Source organism: Acartia tonsa, chromosome 14 (genome assembly GCF_053477335.1).
Source record: "Acartia tonsa isolate MP-2025a chromosome 14, ASM5347733v1, whole genome shotgun sequence".
NCBI classification, from domain to species: Eukaryota; Metazoa; Arthropoda; class Copepoda; order Calanoida; family Acartiidae; genus Acartia; species Acartia tonsa.
This window is the reverse complement of record NC_137273.1, coordinates 39,071,335-39,081,939: the sequence shown is the minus strand read 5'-3', so window position 1 is coordinate 39,081,939 and position 10,605 is coordinate 39,071,335.

Genomic DNA, 10,605 nt, shown 5'->3' with positions numbered 1-10,605 from the left:
TAATTCACAAAACCTATACGGGTTTTCATCTGTAGAATTGACGACCTCTCATTCTGCCTCCCAAAAATTATTTTAGATTTATTTCGCTTGTTGGTTAATCCTTATAACTGAGTTCAAACCCCTTATATAAACCTGAAGTATTTTTGTGTTGAAGATATTAGTAAATTGATTAATGTATGTTTCTTACTTTAAAAATTACAGTCATTTAAAGTTTTTAGTAAAAAACCTAAAACCTAAAAGAATGTTGCAATGAAATCGGAGGAAAACAGTAAAAGTGTCTGACTATGACGTCAGAAAAAAATAACAACTAACCAATGAGAGGCCGCTATATATTTTACCATTGTGAATACTGGCTTCTCATTGGTTAATTGTTAATTTTTTCTGACGTCATAGTCAGACACTTTTACTGTGGCCAATGGGAGAATAAAGCAAAATATTTAACTGTGTTATGTTTGGAATTTCTTCTGTAAACAAGGAAGTTACGCACAAATTCTAGCGCTCTATTTCTACTAGAACTTGAGATTTTAGAGGTCCAGGATAGATTAAAGGTTAAAAAGTCTTAATTTTTTTTCTCATATTCATTCTAAACCAGTGGGTTCGAACCGGTTCTCATCAATACGAAAAAATTATGTCTAGCGTCGTATTATATCCAGTTTTCTACGAATATAAAAATGTATAATTTTAAATCCAGTTTTGTCCGTGCCTGGCATCTTGGGTCTAACAAAACTGGTTTGAATCTTATAATTTTTCATTTTTATAACCGCAGAAAGCTGTATATAATATAATTCGATAAATAACTATTAAGGTTATCATTTTAATACTTTCACACAAATATCCAGTTGAATACAGATAACAACCCACCATTTTTAAATAAGGGGGATAAAGTTTTACCTTTCTACTTAACCCTACAGGGTACTGAGAAATCACTAACATTATTCTTCAAAAATGAAAATGGACATATGGACTTTGTATTAATAATTGTAAAGTTTACCTAAGTGTTATAGGAATCATCATGCTAAGTTTAAACTCGATAGGGCAAATCTAACATAAATAAGTTACAATGGACGTACCAACGATAATTGTAGGAAAGCTTCGTTTTTAACACTTAAAAAACAATAACACTATATATTTATAATGTTTGTTTATTTACAGTTAAAAATCATAATTATTTACATTTTATTATTTACTGTAACAGGTTCCTATTGAGCCAAATGTGTGTCCTCTATCAAATCAAAAAACGGCTGAAATTCATCAATGCCTCCATCATGTATCACCAAGGCAACCTTTGGCTTTGCCCTGAGAAGCATATTTCTACAACTTGCCCTAACAGCAGAATCATGTTCCTTGTCAATGTAGACCACAATATTTTTAGCATGTGGCAGGAAAGTTAGATATTTATCTGTAAAATTATGGTCAACTTTAGCAACCAAAATAGTCCCAGGATTTTGCAAAAGCTTTAAACCTTCTTTATTAATAGTCCCAGGATTTTGCAAAAGCTTTGAACCTTCTTTATTAATAGTCCCAGGATTTTGCAAAAGCTTTAAACCTTCTTTATTAATGTCTTTGACTATAAAATCTAGTTTCATATTATCTCTTATTATTTCATTGGTTTCTTTGGCTATTTCTTCCAATTCTCTTTCCCTTTCTTCTAAATCAGTGTCTTGATCAGCTTCTAATTCCTCTTCAGGACAGTTATTCTTTGTATTGTCTATTATTGCATCTAGGGCCATCATATTTTTCTGTAAATTGGTCTCATCATATTCTCTGTATTCAATTTTTTTATGTTTATTACTGGAAGCTTGAAGGCCCTTAACAATTTGTTTTATTTTTCTCTCATCAAACTTGATAAAGATTATAGTTTCATTGGATTGCAAAAAATATTTTTGAACAATGCTGTTAGCTATTTCGCCTTGTGATAATCTTGAAGAATCTTTGTAATGAAAACAAATTGGTATCTGCACTCCAACATCAAATTCATGAAGAAATAAATCTTCATATAGTCCTGGGACTTTTTGGACCTCTGCCCTTACTTTTGTAATTAAAACAGTTTTAGACATTGTTCTTAAGGTAATGTTTCGTAATCTTAAAAAGTCATCAATTGAAGAATGGATTATGATTGTATTTCTAGCCTGTGCACCATTAAAAGTATCTGGATGAGTGATTAGAATTCCTTCTGGTTTTAATAGAAATTGTTGTATAGTTCCTTTATGGTCTTGGTCTTCATTGTCAAATAATGGCAAAAGCAGAATCTGCCTTGTTTCTGAATAATGTTTTTGTAGGTATGCATATAGATTTTGTAGTTTTTCCTTATCTGAGTAATCCACTAAAATTACAACTGGTTCTCCTGGGTGTTTATAAAACTTGTCTATAGCTGCTTGTGCTAATACAGTTGAATCCACAACCTGGTGATGATAGAAGTTGAAAGGACCTATTACATTCTTTTTGGGATTCATGAAGTTATTTGATGCCTTTTCAAGTACAGATCCAATTGCTGTTGATGCATTCACAATGTTTTGAGCATTCCTAATAATATCAAGCAGTGAAATTTATATTCTGAATTGCTCGTCATTTGTAATGGTAGATTTTAAATTGGGTTAAAATTAAATAAATGACATTTTACATAAAACTGTATTATATGCATCCATTTTAAAATAATAGGCTAATTTTCCTGATATGGAGATTCTGATTTTATTTCCCTCAATTTTCCACCATATAATAATCAAAGTTTGGTTCTTAGGTTCAGTTGCATCTCATAAATAAATGAAATCTATTACTGCTGATTGGGAGACCAGGTACGTGCATGCCGTCCATCCTGCACCGTGCACCAATGACCCTGGCAGCTACACCAGAAGAGTCCTACTGTGCTGGAAAGGTCCCAGGGTAGATGCCAGACTGAATTCTGGTCACTTCCCCCCAGTCCAGGGGGTTTGGGTGGGGCTAACAATCCCTCCCTAGAAAAAACCTGCTTATGTTCAACCCGCACAAAGTAATGACCAATTTAACTTTGGGCTCGGGAACGAAGTAGAGGTTGGAAACAACAATATGATGTTTGGCTGGGAAACCGCTAACGGACCAGTCAGGCGGATGATTCTGAATTCCCGCAGACCAGCAAAAATTTGCACCTGGAATGTTCGGACATTTGCCGAGAAATGCTAAATGCCAAGGTTGACATCCTGGCTATCACCGAATTAAGGTGGACAAACAATGGAGAGTTTAAACATCATTCTGGCTTGAAAATACTATACTCAGGTCATATGAATGAGGATCTAGGCCATAATCAAGGGGTGGCTCTTATGCTGACCAAGCAAGCAGAGCAGGCCATGATCAGTTGGCAACCCCATGGTCCTAGAATTATGGAGGCTTATTTCAAATCCTCAGTTAAAAACATCAAACTGATAATTATAGTAGCATATGCTCCTACAGAACAAGCAAATACAGAGGTCAAAAACGAATTTTATGACCAGCTTGACTCTGTATTTAAAAATGGTCATAAAGAAAAGGATCTGACCATGCTCCTAGGAGATTTCAATGCTCAAGTGGGGAGTAATAATGATAATTTAGAAGAAGTTATGGGCAGATATGGCCTAGGCTTAAGTAATGGCAAGGAAAATGACAATGGTGATAGACTTGTAAGTTTTTGTACTGAAAACAAACTTGTCATTGGTGGAACCATCTTTAAACACAAAAAGATTCATACTGCCACCTGGAGATCACCAGATCAAAGAACCTTTAACCAGATAGACCACATATGTATATCTAGACGCTTTAAAGGTTCTCTCCTTGATGTCAGGGTTGAAAGAGGACCTGATGTTAATTCAGACCATTATCTTCTATCTTCTAAAGTTCGGCTTAGATTTAAAAAGCAGGACACAAAGCCTAACCCCAGGAAGAAATATAGTTTAACAACCCTCCAAAACTTTGAAAAGTTGCAAGAGTTTAAGCTCACTCTAAAGAATAGATTTGAGTTGCTGACTCTTCAAGAGGAAGATGGAGTGGAAGATATTTGGCAAGGTATCAAAAAAGTTTATAATGATACCAGCCAAGAAAAATTAGGTTTCAAAAAGGCTTACCAAAAGCCGTGGATCACTCAAAGATCCATTGATCTCATGGATCAAAGAAGAGAGGTAAGACAAAAGACACTCTCTAGAAACTCTCCAGAAGATAAAGACCTGTATAAGAGGCTCAGCAGGGAAATCCAAAAAAGTGTCAGAATTGACAAAAAAGAACACTTGGAAAACCTTGCCTTGCAAGCAGAAAATGCTGCTAATCAAAATAGAATGAAAGATGTCTATGAGATTACTAAGAGCATTGCAGGCAAAGTACACAAATCAGGATCACACATCAGGGACAAGGATGGTTCACTCCTTAAAACTGATGAGGATATTCTAAATAGATGGGCAGAACATTTCACTGAACTGCTGAATCTTCCAGTTCCAGAGGAAGAAACTGAGATTCCACCCTCAGATGCACTTGACATTGACTGTCGAGCGCCAAATCTATTGGAAATCAAAGAGGCCATTAAAAGTTTGAAAAATAACAAGGCCGCAGGACCTGATAACATCCCTGCTGAGGTCATGAAAGCAGACCTAGACACATCTGCTGAGGCATTCCTACCTTTGATCACTAAGATATGGAATGATGAGTTATGCCCAGAGGACTGGAAAAATGAACATATCTCAATACTGGCCAAAAAAGGAGACTTGACCCAATGTGGAAACTACAGAGGGATAATGCTTCTTTCAGTACCTGGCCGTATCCTTAGTAAGATTCTTCTTAATAGAATAAAGAAGAAGGTTAATGAAAAGCTAAGACCTAATCAGGCTGGATTTAGACCAAACCGTTCCACTATTGATCAGATAACCTCTCTAAGAATCATCATAGAGCAATCCAAGGAATGGAACTCTGAGCTTTTTGTAAACTTTATTGACTACAAAAAAGCATTTGATTCTTTAGACAGGAAATCACTCTGGAAAATCTGCCGACACTATGGCATTCCAGAAAAGATAATCAATATCATTAAAGCTATCTATCATAAAGGAGGTGGAAATGTTATGTATAAAGGTAAACTATCAACCTTTTTTGAGATTGTAACAGGTGTCAGACAAGGATGCCTTCTCTCTCCCTTCCTTTTCCTCCTTGCCATTGACTGGATCATGAAGAACTGTGAAAGCAATGATGGCATTCGCTGGCAGTTATTTGGCAATCCCAAATATTTGGGAGATCTGGACTTTGTTGATGATATTGCTTTGTTAACAAGCAATAGAAGTCAAATGCAAAGAAGGACTAACATGATAGCTGAAACTTCCAAGAAAGTTGGACTTGAAATAAATGTTCCAAAAACTCCCAAGAACCAATAACTATTGGAAACCAAATTCTTGAGGATGTTAACTGCTTTGAGTATCTTGGAAGTAAAATTGATGAAGCTGGAGGCACTTTGACAGATGTTAAAGCTAGAATTAACAAATCTAGAACAGCCTTTGCCAGCTTGAACAAAATTTGGAATTCCAACAACATCTCCATAAAGAGCAAGTTAAGACTTTTCAAGTCAAATGTTCTGTCTGTTTTGCTGTATGGGGCCGAAACTTGGTTCCTAAACACAGCAGTGGTCTCCAAGCTTCAGACATATGTCAACAAATGTCTTAGAAGAATCCACAAGATCTTTTGGCCAAACAAGATCACAAATACTGAGCTTTTAGAGCGCAGTGATATGTCAGACATCAAACTGACAATAAAACAGAGAAAATGGAGATGGTTGGGGCACACTCTAAGGAAAGGGCATGATGATTTAACCTATCAAGCCTTGACTTGGGACCCCTTCACAGGAAAAAGGAAACCAGGTAGACCAAAAACAACCTGGAGGAGGGAATTCCTTGAAGAACTGAGTAAAATGAATTTTTCATCTTTCAGTGAAGCCTCTACTGAGGCGCAATTCAAAGATAAATGGAGAACCATTGTGCGTGGCCTATGCTCTGGAAAGAAGAGATAAATGGCAATGATGATGATAACTGCCTAATTATTTAGAGTTAAATGTAGACTTAAATAATAATTTTTTTCAAAATATAAATTTACTATAGATGACATTAGATTAGAAAAATAGAATAATAGAATTGATAATAGATACATGAATTTTAGCTTTAGAGAGACTGACAGACATACCAAACTTTATTGTTAGAATTACTTAAACTAAATTTCACTTTTCCTCATATTGGCTGTCAAAAAGAACTGAATAGCATTATGGTTGCATTTCATTTGATTAGTCCACATTTCATAACAGCCCTGCTTATTCTCATATACTCTTAATGCCACACAAACTGTTTCTACTGAATCAGGAATCAGGAACTGATTTAAAACCAACATTTCGTCAATTATTGCTCCAGAAATTACTAATTGCATGATAGAAATCATTTCTAGTTACTTCATTTTCATGATTTGGTTCAGGAAACAAATCTTTTGCAGTTATTACTCTAATATTAGGATAATTATTAAATTCTACAAGGGCAACAATACCCATTATAGAAAATTCAGATATGAAAATCTTTTCACCCTTAATGCTAAATGCAGTTAGATCAATATACATTATCAAACTTTTGGGGTTATCCATAGCACATTTCTTGGTTCTCTCTTTAAGAACATATGTTTTACCAGTTCCGTAGTCACCATCTATGATAATGAATTTAGCTACTGAGTTTACTGCTTGCAGTTGTTCATTGGTAAGCATATATACAGGAACATCGCTTTCTCCTGATACTCCATCAGTTTTTCCTGTTAAGGCTTTTTCAGCTTCCTTACTGATTGTCAAAGGATCTGATATTAATTGATTAAATCTACTTGATTCTTTAATAGAAATGTGATATAACAGCTCAGCAACAAGATTTTCATATTCTGTCTGATCATAGTTATCAAATGTAACAAGCTTGTTTTTAGATATCTGTTCCAACCAAAGTGTTACATCATCAACATCTTGTAGAATAAATTGTTGACAGTTGAAACAGGGAACTGTGGTTTCTTCATCAATAGTCAAATATGGAACACATGCAGCCCTGACAAACACCCAACGGTTAAAAAGCATACCACCAAATAATTTCTGTATGAAAGAAAAGTGCTGTTTTGTTTCACCTGAAGCATCTTTTAGTAACTTCAGTTTATCTCCCGCTTCTTTGGGTCCTAATTTAACCTCTAAATTTATAATAGCACTGTATTCTGGAATAATGATTAGAGAATCTCATTCTGTTTTTTTTTCTTGAAGGCTAAAATCATAGAACTTATATTTGTAAAAGTTTCTAAGTTTATCATCTGGGATCATATATAGGAATGTATTTTCAATTGATTCATTTTTAAAACGTTTTCTGTCTACCTGACTCTTTAGCACCTTACATAAATAGAACTAATATTTCACACGTTCAAAATGTTTATTTGTTGAAATAATACCAAAAATTATGATTATTGTTAGGGACGTCCAAGGGAAGAAGGGAAAGGGATAATTACCTCCCCCCCCCTCTCAATGAATTTTTAATTTTTACCCCCAAAAAATAAAAAAAAGCTTAGACATCCTTGCCTCTATAATGTAAAAAGTCCCCCCCCCCAAAAAAAAAAAATAATTTAAATTTTTTTATCCCCCCCCCAAACAAAAAAGCTTGGACGCGTTTGATTATTGTTGAATTTAAAGAAACAACAATGGAAAGACAGAAAAGATAAATGTTTCAGCAATTTTGCAGTGAATTAAGTTAAGATATCTCAAATTAAAAATTACATAATTGATCAAACGAAAAAATATTGTTTCTTAAATGATTAAGGTAATCTAAAAGTTATTAGACAAAATATATTATATGAAATATGAACTTTCCTGTTTAAACAACCAGTTATCAGGGCCTTGAAATTGCTTAGGATTTTCCCTCCACCTTAAATGTTCATCAATACAAGACTTCAATTTATCCTCTTCAATTACTTCTATGCCAAGGATCTCCATTACTCTTTTCTCATACTGATTAAATTCTGCATACTTATCCTTTCCTCTGACATCTTTTCCCTTCTTAACTAGCTGTTGGATACAATCAGCTGATTGAAAGCTGTTGATTATAAACGCTTCCATATTTGATTTTCTTGCTGCATTGACAAGTTCATGATGTAAACATTCCTCAAGACATTTTTCCAAAATCTGAGTATCTTGCTTTTCCATGCCCTTATTTCCTAACACAGTTGGTTTCTTGGGTGTTACATAATGATTTGGAATAGCTACAACCTTGCAGTCTGGATCATAATAGTAATCAGCTACTTTTTGTTTAATCTCTTCAATCTTTTCTTTAACTAAAATTCTTTGTTCACTTCCTGCAGGGCTATGAAAGTTTATACTCAGATTTGAAAACTCTTCACTTAGTGTAGATGTTTGTGTTTCTTGTGTTGATAATGAGTAAACTCCAAATTCATGACCACAAGTGCACAAACCTGGTTTTACAATTTCCTTCTCTGAAATAAAACAAGGATGACCAACATCTATAATAGCAAAGCTCTATAATCAAAGGTAAGGACTAATGGATAATTACTCTAGTAGAATGTCAGAACTTAATGATCAGAACAATAATTTGAAAGTCTAAAACAATTGTACATAAAGACAGCTGTAAGTGCAATAATCTTAATTTTTTACTTTTTAATTTTAAATCTAAAGAAGGTGTATCAACTTTTTTTTTTATAGCTAGCCGGTTCTTTTAGTAAGTAGTAGATGTAAAATTTTTCATAGAATTCAGATATGCAATCGGTTTTTTTGTAGACCTCTTATTTTTTAAGTAATTTAAGTTTTTTAAAAAAATAATTAAGTCGGTTTTAAGGTACTAAAACGCAACAAAATAAAAGAAGAAAATGGCCAGTAAGAACAAAAATAGTAAGATCTTTAATTTGACACCTTACTTTTAAAATTCTGTTGAGTAATTATTGAAAAAATCTATTTTTTTAACCTCGGTTTAATAAAAACTTTAGACCTGAATATTTTCTCAAACAGACATAAAAAACATGGGTTCATATATACCTTTAGAATCAGAAAAATATTACGAATCCATTGTAAGCAAAATTGAAAAAAAGGAAAAAAATTAAAAAATTAAAAAATGGCCAATTGTATTTTTTGTTCTGGCAACACTATCGTCTTTTCTTTATTACCCCCTCTTTACCCGCTCTTTACCCCCTTCCCATTTTTACCCCCAAAACAAGGTTTAAGATGGTTGCCTGTATAATATAATATAATAGTTTCATATAATTTCTTTTATATACTATATTGTAAACTTTTTTTTCAATTTTGCTTACAATGGATTCGTAATATTTTTCTGATTCTAAAGGTATATATGAACCCATATTTTTTTACTTGTGAAATGATAAAATTGAGTTCAAAGTTTTTATTCTCGTGGGTTTAAAAAAAATTGCTAAATATAAAAATTTGTTTTTTAAAATGTTTTAGGCATTTTATAGACAAGCATTTTCTGAGATAAGCATTTTTTGAGATAGGCGTTTAATAAATGGCAATTGAATGGTTCCTAAATTATCTTAATTTTATGTATTAATTCAATTAATATTATCTAATCGCCTGTATTTACCTGTTCAGTGCTTTTATTACATTTTATCATATACATACATTGTACAATGAAAATAAATAATTTCAAATGATTTTTAACGTCATAAATTTTTTCTATTCTCGTGGCATTAAACTTAGCTTACTGGTCTCACATTGAAAATGATTGATAATTTTGTAGATGAAAATCTTTTTAAATATTCTTACTTCAGCTTGGAAGAATTTAATGATCTGTATAAGGAAAAGACAAAAATTTGCTCCTTGTTATTATATAATATAAGAAGTCTTAAGAAAAATTGTAAAAGCCTAGAAAGTCTTTTAAAAAATCTAGTAAATGAAAATTTTAATTTCTCTGTTATTTCACTTCAAGAATTATGAGCTATAAATAATAGACAGGATGTTAAAATTCATAATTATCAAACTATAGTATACAAAGGAAGGGAGGGGAAAAAAGGGGGCGGTGTCGGATTCTTAATAAGGGAGGGACTTAATTTTCAGGAGTTAAGGGATTTAAATCTCTTTAAAGAAGGTTTTCTTGAGAGCATGTTTATTAAAGTATTTACACAAAACGGCAGATATAAGGTAATAGGAAACATTTATCGCCCACCAAATAGTAACATTGATATCTTTCTACAAGACCTAAAACTTATTCTCAAAAAGCTTGACTGTAAGGAATTTAAAAATGCAGAGGAAATTTTAATTTCTGAAGATTTCAACATTAATGTTTTATCACATCTAAATCATGCCCCTACAAATAGATTTTTATCATTGATGCTTACCCATTCCTTTATGCCTACTATAACTTTACCATCCAGAATAAGTGAAAACACAGCCACTTGTATTGACAATATATTTTCTAACAAACAAAATTTAAATTTTCAAAGTGGGTTAATACTAGAACATATTACAGACCATTTACCTGTCTTTTTAGCACACACATGTGAGGGGAAGGAAGAAAGGGGTGATATAAGTGAAGATAAAGTCAGAAGTATGTCTAAGAAAAATGGGTTAACATTCAAATGCCCCGCCTCAAATATCCAGTAATAGAATTT